General features: G+C 40.8%; 1 protein-coding gene across 1 annotated transcript in view; it reads right to left on the reverse strand.

Annotated features, from left to right (window-relative positions):
• LOC133646407 (leucine-rich repeat and fibronectin type-III domain-containing protein 2) overlaps positions 1-11,387 on the reverse strand; it is a 379,355-nt gene extending 367,968 nt beyond the window's left edge. Inside the window, exon 1 of the mRNA XM_062041726.1 lies at positions 11,157-11,387. The gene's annotated coding sequence lies outside the window, so the exon portion shown is untranslated. The remainder of the gene's footprint in view (positions 1-11,156) is intronic.
• Positions 11,388-22,027: the final 10,640 nt, after the last annotated feature.

The raw sequence follows: 22,027 nt of genomic DNA on the forward strand, positions 1-22,027 counted from the left end.
ATCATATGGTCTGAATTGATACATTTTTGATTAGTTACACTCAAATTAATCGAAGCACCGGAATTTAAATCAAAAGGTTTTTTTTTCTAATCGATTTAATCAATTAACTGATGCAGCCCTATATGTGCATTTTAGCACATATATGATGATTATTGATTATGCACAATGAAAAATGCAGCGAAAACTACTTAATGCAGACATTAAATTTATCAAAAAGGGTGTTGATTTGGCAATCAGTCCTTAAATGTAAAAAAAGGTATTTTTCAACTATGAAATACCTTTCATCTTGCACTCTTATTATATGGCAACAATGGCATTGCAAAAATTAAAAACAAAACAAAAAAATCCAAACCACTTTTATTTCTCTTACGGTTTATACTACATGACAGCAAGTAGGTACAAGGAAATAAATGTACATGCAAAGTCAAAGTCATTAACTTCAGGAGCTTTAATTTGCCTCTTGAAAGCACTTTCTCCTCCCTCCAATGCATAACAATATCACATGCGGAACAAAATTACAATAAAAAGCCTACGACTGAGCTCTTTAACACCTTACTGTATGTTCATTACTTTTAAATTAAACACACTTACTTGCCTCTTACCCCTCATTTTCTATTATTTATGCATTTGTTGTGTTAATGGATGCAAACATGCAAACATTTATATTTACCTATTTCAACATAACTTTTGTTGTCTTGTTCCCACACTTTCGCCCTGTCTTCTTGTTTTATTCTTTCTATCTCCCCCTGCTCCAGTCCGGCTGCGCCAAACACTAAATATATTCAAACATTTTATAAAGTCAAATACAAATAAGGCAACAAGAGAAGTATCCCACACTTCTCTTTTGTAAAGTAAATATTTCCATCTACATCAGCGATATGATTTGCCTAAATAGCTGGACGAGACAGATTTTTTTAAAAAGATTGAAAAAAACTAACTATTATTATATTATTTACTTATTTGGGACGTACCGCAGGCCAGATTGTGGACGCTGGTGGACCAGATGTGGTTTAGGGACCCCTGGCATAGACTATTAATTATCTTTTAAATGGTATTTGTGAAATGTATGTAATAAAAGCAAATATTGTTAGGGGGGAAAAAAGGACACCCCAAAATGAATTACATTTCAAATGAAATACTTCAAAAGTCTTAAATCCAGGGCATTTGTAGAATTAATCTGTTTGTTGTGTCTGTTCTATTTCATGGATCTTGCAACATCATAATGACCCAAACCATTCCAGTAAATCCACCAAAGAATTGCTGAGAAAAAAAAAAGACATCTGGCGTTGTCGAATCCGGTAGAGATGTTTGTGGTGATTTCAAAAATGTCTGTGCATGCAGGAAATCCGTTGGATAGCGGAGAGAATGGAGAGTAGAGGCAAGTTTGTTGATGTCAAAGTGTGGTAGTTGGTTATAGATAATGTCTTATTGATTTTGTTTCAGCTAGTAAGGGGACTACAGTATCAGCTATTATGAGCTAGTATGAGCTCAAAGGATAATAGTGACTCACTGACTATGTTGTCATCTCAAGTGAACTAAATGTATCATTATAGAGCAAGAATAGCATGGTTTTAGAAATAATCCATCTGAGTAATACTGACCATATAGATTTATTGAACTGTACCTGGTCAGGAATGACCTGTTATGTCAGCATGGCGCTTAACAAAATTGAAATGTTCTCATACCATATCTGCCTTCTCTTATGAATTTAACATAGACAACTTTCGAACCTTATGTGAGAGTGTTTTCTGCATGTAAAGTGTCTCCCCAAGGTAAAATTGGCCTACTTCAGAGAGCATCCTCTGCATCCATCTGCCGTATCCGTAAAATGCACTTGCCTCAGCCTGTGATAGCAGGTTATCTTATCCGTCAAAGCAAGCATATCAATTTCACCGTGCAACCTCGACAGAGGGCATTAACCCTGCAGCATCATTTTGGCGTTAGACATTGAAAAGCGTGATCCCAGCATATCAGATGAGCGTGGGGGATGTTTTTTGTTTTGACTGTTGGCAATGAGAACAGGAGATTGGAATAACAATGCAAGCAAACTGAATGAGTAGGAATGAAACAGTACCAAAGGCTGATTCTATTTTACAACACCAGAGTTACAAAGTCCAAAAGTACAATGGTATAGTGCAAACACAAAAGCAGAAAGAAAAGGCTATCATGTTTATGTAATTAGAACAATTTGATGTATAACTTGCTATGCAGCAAGAGATTAGTGAATATGAATCTGTAGGACACATTTGTACAAAAGTACCATTTCAAGTTAAAGTACCAATGATTGCCACACACACACACTAGGTGTGGCAAAATTATTCTCTGCATTTGACCCATCACCCTTGATCGCCCCCTGGGAGGTGAGGGGAGCAGCGAGCAGCAGCGGTGGCCGTGCCCGAGAGTCATTTTGGTGATTTAATCCCCAATTCCAACCCTTGATGCTAAGTGCCAAGCAGGGAGGTAATGGGTCCCATTTGTATAGTCTTTGGTATGACTCGGTCGGGGTTTGAATTCACAACCTACTGATCTCAGGGCGGACACTCTAACCACTAGGCCACTGAGTAGGTAGATTTGCAGATCCACCCTGATTTGTAACCATATTTTATGCTTCACATCTTGTGGACCTTTAGATACCCAGATATAAATTGGGCAGGCCACTGCAAAAGAGTGCACATGAGAGCGGTGGTGCGTGGGTGCTGGGATATGTGTGTTTGCTAATAGGGGAGAGTTTTGTTTTATTTATTTATGCACATACATTATGTTAAAAGTGCAATTTCAATGTTGATCAGGTGCATTTATGAGAGAAAAAAAAGTATTTTAACTTTTTTTCCTAAAATAATCAAAGGTTGTGTTTTATCCGATTATTCGATAATCGAACAAATGCACGTCTACATTTAATCGTACCCCTTCTCCATGTCTTTTACTGTTAATTAAAACACACCCTAACTTCCTGTGTAAATCTCAATAACTAAGATTTAATACTGAATACATGTTTCAAAAAACAGATTGGTTGTATGTTTATGTTTCACGACAATTGAGTACAAAAATTTACTATTGCAAAGTATCATGTCATTTTTTTTTACTTAAAACATACAAAGTTCCTAACCAAGGGTTTTACATGAGAGACACACGTCCAGTCACTTGTCCCAGATGTCCGTGATTGCTGCTAGTTTGTCAGCATCATGCTGTGTAGGTCTCACAATTGCCAAATTGAAGGACTACCGATAAATTACGGAGCAATTGATGTCCCACAGAGTAGAACCAGCCTCAACTCAGGACCTGTGCACACAAGCCATTATCAGAAGTCTTATGAAAGCATGTTCTGTAGGTCAGTCATATCCATAACAGTCTTTCTTGACCAGAATGATTGATCCCATTCATGTTACTTTTCAATGGCTCAATGGAGGAAAAACTGGGAATTGGACACAATATCAGACGCATGACATTTAACGTTGCCATCCAGCTTGCAATTTCAAGTGGAGACCTACCAATGCCTTGCTGCCTATTCCTATCCATTAGACTTATCTTCATGAGAGGGACTAAAATCAAAGATCGAACCTGTGCAAATTCTGATCATCTCCTCATCATGGAAGTTAGAAACTGTTTCTTGTTGCACACTCGACCTCACAGTTAAGACTACAAAATGGGTGAATTAGTGCATCTTTACTACAAAACAACAAAAGAGTATACAAGGGTTAAGAGCAGATCAATAGGATCATCACCATTAAAAACAGTAGAATACATGCATCAGGTACTTTATACCACACACATCATAATGAAAAGTACAATTACATTCATCCAGTAGCATCTCTCATTCCAGAGCTCACTAAATTTACAGTACTAGAGTCTTGTCCGAAAAAACGTACAATCTATTGTTTGTATCATAATTTGCATTTTGCATCACTTAAAGTAACTTTACTGTGAGAGCTGGCAGGAACATGGATGTCAACATTGCACAGACTGAGAGTTCAATGGAAGCTAAACCTAAAATAACCCGAAGAGGAATTGGTGCCAAAAAGAGGAATTTCTTCCGACCAAACGACGGTATGCTAATCTTCAAAGAATGACGTCAATGAGTAGTTGCTAGCAACTTGAACACCTCTATTTGTTTCCATCGCTTGAAGACACGACATGAAGAACAGTACAGACACAGTGTTAAAATGTGACAAAAGACTAACGTTGCCACAAAACCATAATGTGATGAAAATAAAAACACACTAAACAAGCCTAACAGTGTTGTTGTGTAATGTTACACTGGCCAGATATATTAAATATACTCGTTAAATAAAACGTCGGCCTTGTTTTTAATGAATACTTAGACCTACGTCTCTAATGTATTTTAATTCTGGTCATTATGGTGGTACTTGGGGATCCAAGTTTTTTCTGAAGTGGTACTTAGTGAAAAAAGTTTTAAAACTACTGCTCTATGACAAGCAGTCCTACCAACACAGATAAATTACAGAGTATACGCTATATTGCCAAAAGTTTTTGGCCACCCATCCAAATGATCAAAATTAGGTGTCCTAATCACTTGGCCCAGTCACAGGTGTATAAAATCAAGCACTAAGCATGAAGACTGTTTCTACAAACATTTGTGAAAGAATGGGCCGCTCTCAGGAGCTCAGTGATTTCCACCACGGAACTGTCATAGAATGCCACCTGTGCAACAAATCCAGTCATGAAATTTCCTCGCTGCTAAATATTCCAAAGTCAACTATCAGCTTTATTATAAGAAAATTGAAAAGTTTGGGAACAACAGCAACTCAGCCACGAAGTGGTAGGCCATGTAAACTGACAGAAAGGGGTCAGCGGAGGAATTATGGTGTGGGGTTGTTTTTTAAGAATTGGGCTTGGCCCCTTAATTCCAGGGAAAATAACTTTGAATGCTCCAGGATACCAAAACATTTTGGACAATTCCATGCTCCCAACTTTGTGGGAGCAGTTTGGAGCGGGCCCCTTCCTCTTCCAACATGACTGTGAAACAGTGCACAAAGCAAGGTCCATAAAGACATGGATGACGGAGTCTGGTGTAGATGAACTTGACTGGCATGCACAGAGTCCTGACCTGAACCCAATAGAACACCTTTGGGAAGAATTCGAACGGAGACTGAGAGTCAGGCCTTCTCGACCAACATCAGTGTGTGACCTCACCAATGCGCTTTTGGAAGAATAGTCAAAAATTCCTATAAACACACTCCGCAACCTTGTGGACAGCCTTCCCAGAAGAGTTGAAGCTGTAATAGCTGCAAAAGGTGGACCAACATCATATTGAACCTGATGGGTTAGGAATGGGATGGCACTTCAAGTTCATATGTGAGTCAAGGAACGTGGACAAATACTTTTGGCAATATAGTGTATCTCTGAATTCATATGTGTAAACATGACCGTCGAAGTAAAGGGCTCGTACCAACAATGCTTTTCATTGTTTTTAATGATATTGTCTTTTTATACATATACTGTAAAATGTTTTTTATGAATAAAATTGATTAAAGATAAGCGAAATTGACATTAATTTTTGTGCACATATAGTACCAGAAATATCATTTAAAGCGGAACTGCATTTTTTGGGGAATTTTGCATATAATTCACAATCCTTATGTAAGACAAGCACACATATGTCTTTCTTAATGTATTCTAACTCGTAAATAAATGTAAGTAAAAGTCTGCTTACAATGGAGCCTATGAGAGTCACAAGGTCATGACATCATTACGTCTATTCCGACCATATAACCCACTAAAAAATATCCAAAAAACACAAGCAATATTTCATTTATATTTCGTTACCTGCGTATTAAAGAAGTATTAGCAATATTGCTATTCTAAGCGCTAACGTAAGGACATACATTTTGCGGTGCATTGATCAGAGAGAGGTAACTTCCTTATGCCGCTATATTGACATCATCAGCTGGTGAGCTGCTTTCCCGCCTCTAAACTTGTGTACATTTTTCCTACATTATAAACCATGTCTTTCACCTTGATAGTGAAATAATGTAGACTTAAACTGAGAAGTTGGTCAACTTTGACAGCCAAATTAGCCTTGGAGATTGCAAGAAACATGCTGGTTTACACCCACCCTTTTTTAACCCTTTGCGAAGATTATGAGCCATTCTTCATCTAAACGGGAATATATCAACATCGCAATAGTCTGCATCCCAGTGAGAGCAGACATTGTACAGTAAGTGATGTTGTATTATGTTTGTTGGCTTTCATGAAGTCTGCATGAGTTGTAGTCAGTGCTGTAGTAGAAGGAAAACGTGGAACGTACGCCGTGCTGTATGCTTACAATGAGCAAAATAAGTAAATATTATATGGTATTATGAATGTGCCTATTACTACGCTACATACTGTATATATTTACAGTGTCTATATACAACGTTGATGGAGGTGTTTAGATGTTTTTAGGGCTTTATAGGCAGAATACAGCGACTCCCGTAGACTCCATTGTAAGATGACTTTTGCTCGCATTTATTTACTACTTAGAATGCATAAAAAACACATATGTGTCCTTGTGTTACATAAAGATTGTGAATGATAAACGCAATTTTAAAAAAGTGCAGTTTCCCTTTAAGAAATTGGGGCATAGAATTACCTAGGTCGGGATTTATATTTTTGTCCATATCGCACAGCACTACATAGGCCACAATTGAATTATAAACAGAAGCCAATCATGACCGTAATCAACAAGGCCAACAACGACCAGATGTGTACTGTGCCACCATTGATGCCTTTGTGACTTATACATTGAAATGAAAGTATTCAAACCACCACAATGTAATGACTTATTCCTTGTCTACAAAGTAGTTGACAGTTTTGCACATGTGTAAATAACACCTGTTCCCTTCACACTGTGATTAGATGGGATACCTTTATCTTGTGTTGAGAATTTGGCTTTAGAATCTACTGACACAAATCACTGACTACCACAAAATTGTGTTGCAGAGTGCACCTGCAAGTAGGGATGGGTACCAGAACTTGATAGTGATGAATGGGTTTAGTTGTCCCACTTTTTACTCTAGTGTGAAACTGTGAATTGCTCTTCATTAAAACGTTTTTCAATACAGTCGTCCCTTGCCGCATTGCACTTCCAATATCGCAGCTTTACTGGGTTTAAGCATATTCTACATATGTTTGGCCTAAATTAAGTGTTAAATAATGTCTTATTTATGTTTTATATGCATTAGAGTGCAATACTTGTCTTATTTTCTATTATGTTGTGGCCATTGATAAAGATATTCACCAAGCGTTACTTCCCAACACGGCAACTAATCTTTGCACTACTGTATCTTTAAAAAATTGACCATATTTTGGCAGTACAACTTTTGTGAAGAACTTCATCTTCAAAACCTGCCTCATCAATAACACATTTCCACACTGGTAAGCCTTTGGAGTAAGCGATGTCAGAAGACGAGACGTGAGACGTACCAGCGTGTCACTTAATGCTAACCAGACTGCTATCAGCTACCAGCAGCAATGCTAAGATGAGATAAACTCTTATTGATTTAGAAATGCATTTCATCTTAAACAACACTTTTCATCATCATTTACAGTTCCTTAGCAATACAACTCAAACAGACAAGGCAAGACACATTTCTCAGATGGGTATGTGCTCTTATAAAATGGTACTGGGACTTTCAGGGGCACTGTTTTACAATAAGTGTCCCCAAAGTGAGTGGGGCCCTTTTTCCTTTATAGGAAAAAGTCAATGGACTTAGGAAAGCAATAACGGACCTCAAAAGTCCCAAAGTACCCCAAAATGGACCATATTTCCCCTAAAAGTCCAAGAGGACCTAAATTAGCCAAGGTCCTAAAGTACTCCAAAACAGACTTAACCTTAACATTTCCAGTGTTCCAAAATGTCCATACGTTATAAGTCCGGGAGCGAGGCCAGGGCTTGGAGCCTTTTTGGGCAACTCCCATTCATCATTGGGGCCACTTGGGTTCTTTTGGGACATGCCAGGACCCACCAGGGTCTAAATGGGTTCATCTCGAACCTTGTAGATTCTTACAAAATCGAATTAGGGTTGGGAAAAAATGTCAACAGAGTCCCTTCTAAAACTACTGCGAGATAGGGAAAAAACAGCTCTGACACTGACAGCACCCTCTGGTTGCAAGATATAAGAGTGCGACAACCAACCGTTTAATGCAGTGTTATCTATATGGCGGCCAAGGTACCAAATCTGGCCAGTGAATGACACCATACCGGCCCCCATGTTCAGTTAAGAATTTGGGAGACAAATATTTTTGCAGCTAATTCCTAAAAAACACTAGAGTGATCCTGTTGGGTAGAGGAACACTGTAGCATTGACAAAACCTGTGGTTTACTTTTTTTTTTTTTTTTCGTAACATGATTAACAGAACTAAGGTGTTGCTGTAGCTTGTTTACTTCAGATGCATTTAGAAGTCATTTGTTCAAGATGTTGAACAAATGAGGTGTTCCTCAAGGTTCCGTTTTAGGTCCTCTCTCATTTGGGCTATTCAACTGGTGATCCGCGAGTTCAGTTCAAAATACTTGCGTGGGACTCATATTTTTGCAAAAGGTCCTTAAGACTGCAGCGTGATGCTGTAACTGTGACAACATAAATAGACCAAAATTAAATGTCTACTGTAGAGGATGCTGGTTCTCCGGAATAAAGAAAATAAGATTATTAGTGAAGGGAGATGTCCGGCCCCACGGACCTTAGATTTTGGGAAATGTGTCCCCCAACACAATTTACTGTAGTTGAATATCCCTGTCTTAATGACACTTAAGTAGGTATCAGTGCCTCATTTCACTAAAATGTGAAATATTAGTACTGATTCGGCAGCAAGATTTTGGATTTGCTGTAAACCAGTGGTGTCAAACGTACGGCCCTTGGGCCGGATCAGGCCAGTGAACAGGTTTTATCCGGCCCATGGGATGAGTTTGCTAAGTATAAAATTTTACCTGAAATTTTTGAATGAAAGAAACAGCTTTTTATTTGCATCTTTGTAGATGATGCTACATGTATACAAAATAAACCACGTTAGTACATCAGTCAAGGAAAATGATCAAACTACATAAATAACATCTTGTAATTTGATTTTGATATAATTTTTTATCTTGATAGATTGAAAATGAACACCAATGAGTTAACTGATGAACATTATCACATAATTTACTCAGAAATTCTAAATAACGACAAATAAAGTAGATATAATTTTAACCGCAACAGTTAATTGTAAAAAAAAAACAAAAAAACAACAACATTATGATTTGTACAATTTCAGAATTTGATTGTTCTATTTTTTTTTTTAAAGAGATAGGCTCCAGCGCCCCCCGCGACCCCGAAGGGAATAAGCGGTAGAAAATGGATGGATGGAAGAACACAATCTGAAGTTGTCTTTATTTTTAAGTTATCGTGCCGTGATTTTACCAGTCCGGCCCACTTGGGAGTAGATTTTTTTCCATGTGGCCCCCCGATCTAAAATGAGTTTGACACCCCTGCTGTAAACGATACCAAACCATACATGTCAGTGAGGCATTGTGCGTCAATATTTTCTGCTTTCATCCATTTCAGCAGAGTCCCCAAACCAGAGCTTTGACCATAAAAAAAAACCCTTTACCCTTGCATTCAGGAGACTTCACAGAGAGATTCTTTTTTGGGGCTGGTGGGGAGGATACAGCACATTGAATAGAAGATGAATGCCTCTTTGAGGGGAGTCACGGTGCTCTCTCCGACTGCAGCCCTCTCTCCTCTTGCACTGTCCATGGTGCTGAAAACCAACTCTTACAAACCCTAGCCCCCCTTGCGGGCTCGGATTTGTCTCTTGCGACCCTTCAAGGAACTGCTTCTAATCCACAAGAGTGGTGATTACAGCGGGCTGGAACACCGTTTCCCCCCATGGAGGCTATCGATCCTTTAACGCTTGCAGTATAGGCGGGACATTAAGTTTGTCACATCGATTGGAATGGAGTTCAATGGAAGTTATATGTAACCGGTGGTCTTTTCCTCTGCGTTGCGTGGATTTTATGGAACAAGACCGACACCATGGGTTGCTGTTGAGATGCACTTTACTGACTGATAACGCAGAGATGACAAACGTGGTCAAAATTGTTCTGCCATCGTCAAGCCCCTCTACAGTTATCGTGGACGAAAGGGCGTTACATAGGACAACACAGTGAAATATCAATCAATGAATCAATCTTACTTGTATAGCCCTAAATCACGAGTGTCTCAAAGGGCTGCACAAGCCACAACGACATCCTCGGCTCAGATCCCACATCAGGGCAAGAAAAAAACTCAACCCAATGGGATGACAATGAGAAACCTTGGAGGGGACCCCAGACGTCGAGTGGATCTGGCATAGTAGTGTGAGAGTCCAGTCCATAGTGGATCTAGCATAATAGTGTTGGTAATAAAAACATACCTGATAATACAAAGAATACCAACATTGTCAATATTGTTCTGCCATCGTCGAACCCCACGCAAATATAATACAGAACAAAAAAAGTGAACTTTAAGTTCCTAACGAGACGATACACTTTTCTGTCGTGGCGTGGACGCCTACCTCTCCCGTTATCGTGGACAAAAGGGAAGTGGGAAGGCGTGTCCAACGCGTATAAAAAAAAAGACAGGTGTCACAGCAATTATTGCAGTAGGAGGGACAACGAGACGATGGTTCCACATCGTCAAAACCTTCATGTAACTTACACATTTTGTGTAATGATAACAATAATAAAACATTATAAAATACATTATTTACATGACATATAGCCCACTTTAACCACAAGGGGTTGGGGGGGGGCTTCTATGACCCCCCCCCCCCCCCCCTCTCTTATCTCTCACACGTTTGCACAATTCGCAAACCCGCAAAGCGCACATAGATTTAGTATGCATCACACACACACAAACACACACACACACACACACACACACACACACACACACACACACAATTAAATCACAGTGGGGACAACAAAACAAGACCCCTAGGAACTCGAACAGTCTAAACGGTCTCCGTTGGACTGATCCCATTGCAAGCGGTTTACCTGCGATAAGCACTATTAACACCTCCTGCACGGCGTAAAAAAAAAAACAACAACAAAAAAACATGTGATAATAGAAAAGTAGTCGTTAAAAATGACGCACCCTCGACGGTACGGGCAACAGTGCACATGCAGTTGTTGTTTCCCCTACCTTTGCAGACGAGCGAGTATCCATTATGTGTCACCGCAGGCTCTAGTGACGTGAATTCCCGCCCAGGTCCGGGGCTACAGCCGCTCCCTTCCATCCATTTACTCAATCCGGGATCCGAACTGCAGAACCGCGAGCCGCCTATGATCCACCAGGATTGTATCTTCCTCGCTCCTTGTCCGTGGGGGTGTGGTGGGGTGGGGGGGGGGGGGTGGGAAATGTCGCCGGTGGATATTCGGATGCGGTGAAAGCTTCACTTGCTGCGCGCCAACCTGCGTATTTGTCGTTTCCCCTTGAAGTAAAAATAACTTGCAGGGTGTGTGTGTGTGTGTGTGTGTGTGTGTGTGTGTGTGTGTGTGTGTGTGTGTGTGTGTGTGTGTGTGTGTGTGTGTGTGTGTGTGTGTGTGTGTGTGTGTGTGTGAGGGGGGGGGGGCGCTCTGCTGGAAATTTCCAAGCGTTCTCTCAGTCTTGCTACATAGCAATTCTTCTTATTTTGTTGTTGTTGTTTTGTTGTTGTTGTTGTTGTTTAAATGTTCTCGGCGAAATGCTTCCCTCCTCGTTGCCGCTAACCGTCCGTCCGAAAGTTAATACCAAATTGTCATCGCGGATTCCAGAGATGAGAGAAGTTTTAGTTGAAGGGGCTTCGCGCGGTATAAAAGCAAGGTGACACACTTGGGAGGATCAGGCAAAAAAAAAAAAAAAAAAAAAAAAAGACAGGTCAGTCTTGCACAGGAGCGCATTAACGCAAACAGACACTTGGAGGAGGAGGAGGGGGTGGGGGGGTGGGGGGGGAGTGCGCAATGGGTGTGCGTAAAAGAGCCGGTTGGGCTGCAAACTCCCGCAGCCTGCAGTGTCGTGCTGTGTGCAGGAGATTAAGGACCAACCACGGATTAGTGCCTTCTTAGTGCTATTTAGCATTCACAGGGACAAGTAGCCTATCAGGTACATACACTATTAGGTACACACACAAAACCCTAAACTCGACTAGAATTTTTGTTGTTGTGACGTATGTATTAATTGCCTACTGTAATTGTCTTTCTTCATTTCCTTTTATTTAACCCCCATTATACTCACGTGGTTCTACTGTCTGGCGCAAGTTGATAACTCATTTAAAAGTTTAATTAAGCATCAAATATGGTTGCTAACCTCTTATTGAACTAAGAAAATACTCATTCCGATTAAGCATCTAAGAGCCCCCCTGGCAAGGACTGTAAGTAGCACAGTTAGCAGCAACCATAATGAATACACGCCTGGAAGACTGTGTGCAGGGGCGCCGCTAGGGATTTGGGCCCCATGAAAATAATCTTTACAGGGCCCCCAACACAGCGGCAACATTTTTTGATGCTATTTTACATACAATTATGCATTTTAATGGTATTTTTGACTATCATTACCATATTTTTGAAAGAAGAACAGCATCACAGTTGACATGTACAGTAGGGGAAGAACTGAGCACTCTGAATACAATTGATTCTTGAGACTGTAGTAAAATGTATTGTGTTTTGTACATTATTATTATTATTATTATTATTTCAACACACACAGCTGCTCACCTCCTTCCTCATGTGGGGGCACTGGGGCAGATTCAGGGGCAGGGGGAGTTGGGGGCTGACAGACAGCTGCTGCTGCTAGTGCACTTGACTCTGTTCAGAATGAGGCATCATTTTGACAGAGGGGAGATCAACTATTATTGAAAAAGAACAGCTTGATAAATGTTTGACTGGATTGATTATTTAACTAATATAGCAGTAAAATGTAAAAATCCAGAGTTTTCTTGAGCTAACATGGTGGGAAAAGTGAGCTAGCTTATTACCACAGACAGGGACAAAGTTAATATGCATAACTTTCCACCACAACTAACAAACCCACCTTTTTTTGGAAATATTGGGTGACATATTGTCGACCCTTCAACTCCTTCACCTCTCTTATTTTATTTTCCTTTCTTTTTTGGCTGCCTGATTTTTTAGGCATACTGCTGTCTCCTCCGCTTTGCCCGCTGTGGCGCTGTCTGTGACAAATAGCGCTCTACCTGCAGCTGATCCAGTCGGACTGAACCATTTTACGTAAATAGAGGGGGGGAAGGGAGGGCCCTGCATGTGTTGATGCTTCCAAAACAAATAAAGGTATTGTTACCAGGACATGGAAAATAAAACATGTGTGATTATATGTTAGTTAATAACTTATTGTCATTATTTTTTCTGTATTATAATTTCATCATCATTAGGGGCCTCTCTGGGCCCCCCTCCATCATGGGCCCCTAGAATCCGTCTCCTTTACCCCCCCCTGACAGTGTGCATCTCCAAAGTATCCACAGTGCTTCACTTTTATATCATTTTGTTATGTTACAGCATTAATAAATTCATTTGTGTCCTCAAAATTCTACACACAATACCCCAGAATGTATTAAAAATGAAAACAATCTTATGTACTGTCAATACGTGGACTGGACTTTCGCTGATATGTTGGATCCACTGTGGACTGGACTTTTACAATATTATGTCAGACCCACTCGACATCCATTGCTTTCGGTCTCCCCTACGGGGGGGGGGGGGGGGGTTTACCCACAAATGCGGTCCTCTCCAAGGTTTCTCATAGTCATTCACATCGACGTCCCTCTGGGGTGAGTTTTTCCTTGCCCGTATGTGGGCTCTGTACCGAGGATGTCGTTGTGGCTTGTGCAGCCCTTTGAGACACTTGTGATTTAGGGCTGTATAAATAAACATTGATTGATTGATATTGTGTGATTTCCTGAGATGCAAGAGAACTTGGACCGGACATGGCGTGAAGGTAATGACATCTTTTATTTAAACACTAACAAAAGGAATAAACAAAAAGTGCGCACAAGGGCGGAAGTACAAAACTTGGCTATAAAAACAAAAACTAGCACAAAGGCAGAACTATGGACAAAAAACAAAAGACACTAACTGTGGCATTAATAAACAAAACTTAACTTGCGATGACATGAACAGGGCAGCATGGACTATGAAACAAGCAGCGTGAACGAAGTATGAAACCGTAAACATGACATGAAGCAGAGTGACTAAGGGTAATGTCACCAGGACGATCAATAGAAAAAGACAGGCTTAAATAACAGTGACATGATTAGTGACAGGTGCGCGAGTGCAAAACGTGAGACAGGTGCGTGACATGAGGACAGGTGAAAACTAATGGGTAGTCGTGGAAACAAAAACAATGGAGCGTAAACAGAAACTAAAGAGTCCAATAACTAAACAAAACAAAACCTGATCCAAAAGACATGACATGTACATTAGAGATGCGCGGTTTGCGGACACAACCGCGGACTCCGCAGATAATCCGCGAGTCGGGCGGATGCATGACGAAAAAAATAGATTTTAAATAGATTCGGGCAGGTGGCGGTTGAACCAATTCGGAAATATATATACATAGTTAAATGTATAAAGAGAATCCTATGCGTCCCAGCAACAAGTGCCGCAAGTGAGCGCTCCTTCAGCGCAGCAGGGCGCATTTTAGAGGCCAGGCGCTCTCGCCTGAATCCTGGCACTGTATATGCCATTTTATTCCAGTGTTATGAGAGTAGCGTATGTGTGTGTGTGTGGCCCTTTAACAGGTGACAGCATGTGAGGTGAGTGACGTCAGTGAGTGTGTGGGCGAGAGAAGAGAGGGAGCGGTAGCGTGAGTGCTGGCGGGAACTAGTTTGTTTTGTTTTGTGTTGGATTGGCTGTGTGCAAGCAAGCAATAAAGCAAGAGTTGCAACTAATCGCCGGACTCATCTTTTACCCTAAAGTCATCCGCTGTGGAGACCCACTGCCGGGTAAAGTGAAGGATGTTGCCCCGAGCATACATCGGCCCTGGAGAAGTGTCTCCCCTGCGCTCTTCGACTACGGTCTGGGTGCAGGAAGCAGGAAAGGTGCAACACTTGCGTAGTGCTAACAACAAAAAAAAGTAAGTAGACATACGGTTGGATATGTTAAACAAATTAGTCTACGTTACCTAGACTATACCAAATAAGCCCATGTCTAACCTATATTGAGTTCGGTCAGCTGAATAATTTTGATGGTTACGTGTTGTTTGGGCGCACTACAATGCAAAGGAATTAAGGCAATTGTGTTGTTTATTGTGGTTTTTTTCTATTCGAGATACCGGTATACTACTGTGTGTTAATTATTTGGCCTCGCTTTCAAGTGAAGCGCATCTCCGATTGGCTACAATGTAAGGCTATTTAGCCTGCTTTGTTTGTCGCGACCCTCTATTTTCATTATAATTCAATTATTATTATTTATTTAATTTATTTTTGTTTAAATAGGGATGGCAGACATATGTCATTGTATAATTTAAGATTGTGCGTGTGATTGACAGCCTAAGGCTTATGAGGCACATTTTTTATTTATTTTTTTATTTCAACTTAAAAACGTATGAGCCTATGTCTATGCCTACAACATGGGCTATGTGTTTATCTTTATTTTCCTGCCTGTCGTTGACAATGGAGATTGTCTGATATTTTGTCATGGCTGCAGATCAATCAATAAAGGTTCATCTTTGTCACAAAATTCTTCACTGTTTCACTGTGGACCCCGCCCTCGTCCCTATTTGAGCATTATAACGTTAAAAAGTTAATATTCATTGAAATAAATTCAGAACATTTTTTTTACCTAACGAAAATATAGGCCTAATCTTTCTAAAACATGTTTTTAACTTCTTAAAAGCATTGTTCTGCTTGCTGCAACTGCGCACACAAAGTGTGAGGAACGCACTCCTGATCTGAAGGCATTGGCAACAATAGTCAAGACTTTCTTAATGGAAATGACAATAATATTATAATAATGATAAATAATATTATCACGCATTAATATCTCTTAGCCACTAATGCGTGGCCAAGAGATATTAATGCGTGGCACGCATTGAATGTCTCTGCTGCATTGGATCAGTCTCCTGTCTTTAACAGGCATAAGCTTTCTAACCTCACTAATGCCTTGCATCGTCTATTTTAGATATATAGCAACGGGCGGATGGTGGGTGGGTGTGGTTTTGATAAAATGTTGGTTCGGGTGGATGGCGGGTGGATGACGACTTTTGTGATGCGGTTGCGGATGAAATAATTGCCTATCCGCGCATCTCTAATGTACATACTGTAAGTATTCACAGCCTTTGCTCAATATATTGTTGATGCACCTTTTGTTATGATCCGTTGTCCGGATCATAGTTTGTTTACGTTTTATGTCAACCCCCTCCACACCCCACCCCACGGATTGTAAATAATGTAAATAATTCAATGTATATACTCTGATGATTAACTTGTGTGATGACTGTATTATGCTGATAGTATATATTTGTGCCATGAATTGATTAATGTGGACCCCGACTTAAACACGTTGAAAAACGTATTCGGGTGTTACCATTTAGTGGTCAATTGTACGGAATATGTACTGTACTGTGCAATCTACTAAAAAAAGTTTCAATCAATCAATCAATTCTTGGCTTAGTTCTGTTTCAGCACCCCTGTTTTGTGTCTCCTTGGTTGCCATGGTTATTTATTGTTTTCACCTGCCTCTGATTAGTGTTCGGGACCCTCACCTGTTCCCGGGCACTAATTAAAGAGCTATTTAGTCCTGCCTGTCAATTCACTCAGTCTGGTGCTTTTGTTTGATTCTATGCAACGAGTTACGACGTCTACACATTTTACTCCTGAGCTAACTTTTGCCCTGTTCATGTGCTTAGCTTTTCCTGTTGGCTCCTCCGTTAGCTTCCCGTGCTATAGGCACGTTTGTTTTGTTTATTTTGTATGTTTCACAAAGAATACATTTCTTCTTACCTGCAAGCTGCTTCCTGTCGTTACGCCACTTCCTGGAAAGACGACCTCCGGCATCAACATGCCTCGACGCCGTTACACCTTTGGCAGGAATTACAGCCTCAAGTCTTTTTTTAATACAATGGCACATGCTAATTGGCACCCATATCTTTGGGCAGTTTCGCCCATTCCTTTTTGCAACACCTCTCAAGCTCCATAATGTTCGTCAGGAAGTGTCAGCGCACAGCCATTTCCAGATCTCTCCAGAGATGTTCAATCAGATTCAAGTCTGGGCTCTGGCTGGGCCACTCAAGGACGTTTACAGCGTTGTCCTGAAGACATTACTTTGATATCTTGGCTGTGTGCTTAGGGTCGTCGTCCTGCTGAAAGATGAACCGTCGCCCCGGCCTGAGTTCAGGAGCACTTTGGAGCAGGTTTTTATTCAGGATGTCTCTGTGATGATCTGGCAGCTCTGCAGCTGCCTGTCTGTTGCAGTGCCTGGTTTCTGGGTCATGGGACAGAGCCACGATACTCATTTCCTTCTTACTTCTTAAGTAAGGGGTGTCCAAACTTTTTCCACTGAGGGCCGCACACGGAAAAATTAAAGCCTGCGGGGGCCATTTTGATAGTTTTCATTTTCAAATCATAACAAAATATATGGATTTTTTTATTTTTTTTTTACCTTTAGGGCTCCCGGGGACCATAAAGGGTCTAAGTCATTAAAATGTTAAAAACAAGTCAAATTATTTTTTTTATTTAACGCTTACAGTAAATCTCTACAGTATATCAACTTTAGGTTGATACAAAATAAAAAAAATTAAAAAAAAGGTTTTATGCCTTTTCTGTCAAGACAACTTTGTTTTTTATAATAAAACTGAAATATGCAGTATTTCCCCCACTGCCCAAAACATTCAGAAAGCAATGTTTTATGTAAAGTAATTAGAGCCTTAAAAAAATCAATAATGCAAGACACCATTGATATTAATTCATTGTTATTTTTGAGTAATCACAGTGAAAAGATAAATAAAATCCCATTAAATATATTTAGGATACAAAAGGTGCCCCACTCAAAGTGATACATTTGTATTAGGTTTTTTTTACTTTCAACACTTAAGTTACGAGATCAACTTCAGATATATATGTCAATTTTACGTTTGAACTATTATTTTGTTTGTTTTATGCTCTTTTGTCAAAGAAAACGTTGATGTTCTTGCATGTCAACCACACAATATATGCAATATTTTCCACATAAAACATTTTTAAAGTGAAATATCTGAAATAAGTCTTGAATAGGTCAATAATTCATTATAACATTGTTTTTTTGGGGTTTTTTTTGAGCAATGGCAAAAAAAGAAAAATAAAGATAGACAAAATGATAAATGATAAATAGGTTATACTTGTATAGCACTTTTCTACCTTCAAGGTACTCAAAGCGCTTTGACAGTATTTCCACATTTACCCATTCACACACTGATGGCGGGAGCTGCCATGCAAGGCGCTAACCAACAGCCATCAGAGGCAAAGGGTCTTGCCCAAGGACACAACGGACGTGACTAGGATGGTAGAAGGTGGGGATTGAACCCCAGTAACCAGCAACCCTCCGATTGCTGGCACAGCCACTCTACCAACTTCGCAGCCTGCATGGCAGCTTTGTATCAACATTGCAACTTTTTCTAGTTACATTTCACCTCATTCTACTTTTTTTTATTGTTTTTTTATTTATTTTTGCAACAGCATTTCCAGAATGTGTGGCGGGCCGGTAAACAATTAACTGCGGGCCTCAAATGGTCCCCGGGCCGCACTTTGGACACCCCTGACTTAAGTTCTCCAGTCCATATACTGGCCGCTAGTAGATTCCTGATGGTTCACCCTTCCAGTCATGTTCATCTCCTCTGCTTTGGCTCCACACACGCTTCTCGTTTTCCTGTGGTGTGTTAACTGTTCCCTTGCCACACTTTTGTGTGTATTTTCTGTTTGTCCCACACCGTTTGTGTGCTTCATTGGTTAATTTTCCATTCTCCTTTTTGAGTGCTCCATCCATCCATTTTCTACCGCGTGTCCCTTTTGGAGTCGTGGGGGGTGCTGGAGCCTATTTCAGCTGCATTCGGGCGGAAGGCGGGGTACACCCTGGACAAGTCGCCACCTCATCACAGGGCCAACACAGATAGACAGACAACATTCACACTCCAGGGCCAATTTTTTAGTGTTGCCAATCAACCTATCCCCAGGTGCATGTTTTTGGAGGTGGGAGGAAGCCGGAGTACCCGGAGGGAACCCACGCAGTCACGGGGAGAACATGCAAACTCCACACAGAAAGATCCCGAGCCCGAACTCAGGACTACTCAGGACCTATGTATTTGGGGGCACATGCACTAACACCTGTGCCACTGTGCTGCCCCTTTTTGAGTGCTCTTTTGTTGTTATTGTTATCATTTTGGCTCTGCGTTGGGGACATACTACGGCTAAGCTGATTGTGACAGTCTCTGTACATTGCTGCATTCATCTTTCCCTCTATCCTGACTAATCTTCCAGTTCCTGCCGCTGAAAAACATCCCCACAGCATGAGGCTGCCACCACCATACTTCACTGTAGGGATGGTATTGGCCTAGTGATGGCGGTGCCTAGTTTCCTCCAAACATGATGCCTGGCTTTCACGCAAAATAATTCAATCGTTGTCTCATCAGACCAGAGAATGTTGTTTCTTTTGGTCTGAGAGTCTTTCAGATGTATTTTGGCAAACTTTTACGAAGAAATGGCTTCCGTCTGGCCATTCTACCATACAACTTGTAACAGAGTGGATGAACTTAGTACTCATCACTTGTCTCAACAGGTCTAACTCCCGTCATTATGTTATTGGTTTGCTAGCATTTATAAGGGTACTGGTTTCATTTTGTATCAGATACATGTATTAATTTAAATGTTGCAAGATACTTACATGTGGTGGCAGCTCATCTTCTGAAATGTTTGGGGCGGAGCCGCCAGGTATTTCCTGGTTTTGTGAGGTTGAGGATGTCATCACAGACAACATTAGATCATACAAACTCACAGGGGGTAGTTTGTTTTCTATTGAGATTAATCTTATTTTGGTTCAGAGAGATATGAAGGTTGGATTGCAAAAGTATCTTTGGGTTCCTTTATTTTAACACTATGACGACACTATTGTAGGCTACCTGTTTGATGTGTAAAAATGTCAAATTATGTTGGTAAGCAAACCTGTGAGCAACAGTGGCACATGCCAGGTAGTATTGGAAGTCATATAAAACAGCAGAAAGGTTATGTGCGGGGGCCATTAAGTTGTGATCAATTCAGACGCCAAATACATGCTTTCCTTCCTTGATTTGAGTGAGTAAGATTCTTTGCTTTGAGGTGGCGACTTGTCCAGGGTGTACCCAGCCTTCCGCCCGAATGCAGCTGAGATAGGTTACAGCACCCCCCGCGACCCCAAAAGGGATAAGCAATAGGAAATGGATGGATGGAAGGAGCTACTTAAATTTTTTGTTCGGATTTACACGTGTTTAAGACGTTGCTTTGTCAATAGACACGTCACACTTCCAACAAACTGAAAGTCTGTCTTCCTATCATTTAGCCCTCGGACGCCACATTACAACACAACTGATTGGTGGATTGTTGCAGAGATGGTTGTCCTTCTGGAAGGTTCTCCTCTCTCTACAGAGAAATGCTGTAGCTCTGACAGAGTGAGCTTCGGGTTTTTGGTCACCTCCCTGACTAGGGCCTTTCTCCCCCGATCGCTCAGTTTAAAGGGCCGGCCAGCTTTTGGAAAAGTCCTGGTGGTTTTAAACTTCTTCAATTTACGTATGTTGGAGGCCACTGTTCTTATTGGGACCTTTAAGGCAGCAGATATTTTTCTGTACTCTTCCCCAGATATGTGCCTTGAGAGAATTCTGTCTCAGAGGTCTACAGACAATTCCTTTGTCTGTATTCTTGGTCTGTGTTCTGCCATGCACTGGCAAGTGGGGGACCTTATCAATAAACAGGTGTTTGCCTTTAAAAAATAAGTCTAACCAACTGAATTTACCACAGGTGGACTCCAATTGAGCTGTAGGAACATCTCAAGGATGATCAGTTGAAACAGGATGCACCTGAACTCCCTTTTGAGCTACATGGCAAAGGCTGTGAATACTTATGCACATGTGATTTCTTTTTTCTTCTTCTTTTTGTCAAGGCTTGGTAAAAGGATTGGACTCAGATGCAGAGTAGGGAACTTGACAGGCTTTTATTTTTGGCAGCTTCCTTTCACCTCCAAAGTCAAGGAATACAATACTATAATTAACCAAAAAACTACTCGATGAAAAAGATTCCAAAAAATAGGAACAACTGAAAATCACTCCGAATGGAGGAAAACACAAAACCAAAGACGAACTAATAATTGGCGCAGTAAATGCTATAAAATGTATAAACAAAAAACGCTCCAACGGGAGGAATAAACAACAGCTATGAACAATTCTACACTATCTTATTTAATAAAGTTTAACAAAAATAGTCACTCAAAAATTTAGGAATTTAACTAATAACTTACCACTTCGGCTGAATAAAGTCAATAACAAAAAATCACAAAATGGTCTAGGAAGTCTCTTAGCACATCATTTATCATGGCTTGAAATACAGCAGGAGTATTGGTGAGTCCAAATGGCATGACTAAATACTCATAGTGTCCACTGGGAGTGTTAAAACCAGTCTTCCACTCATCCCCCTCCCTTATACGGATGAGATAATAGGCATTACGAAGGTCAAGTTTTGTAAATACCTTGGCTTGCTGGAGTTGGTCAAACACAGAGTTCATGAGAGGGAGGGGGTACCGGTTCTTTATGGTGATGTCGTTCAGTGGGCTGTAGTCGATGCAGGGTCTCAGGGTTCCATCCTTTTTGTCCACGAAGAAGAATCCGGCACCTGCCGGTGATGAGGAGGGGCGAATCAGTCCCGTTTTTAATGAGGCGGTGAGGTACTCTTTCATGGCCGCCCTCTCAGGTCCGGAAACAGAGTACAAGCGTCCTTTGGGGATGGTGGATCCTGGGACCAAATCAATGGCGCAGTCGTACGGGCGGTGAGGAGGGAGCGACATGGCCTTAGTCTTGCTGAAAACATCTCG

This window comes from Entelurus aequoreus, linkage group LG03, assembly GCF_033978785.1.
Source record: "Entelurus aequoreus isolate RoL-2023_Sb linkage group LG03, RoL_Eaeq_v1.1, whole genome shotgun sequence".
Taxonomy (NCBI): Eukaryota; Metazoa; Chordata; class Actinopteri; order Syngnathiformes; family Syngnathidae; genus Entelurus; species Entelurus aequoreus.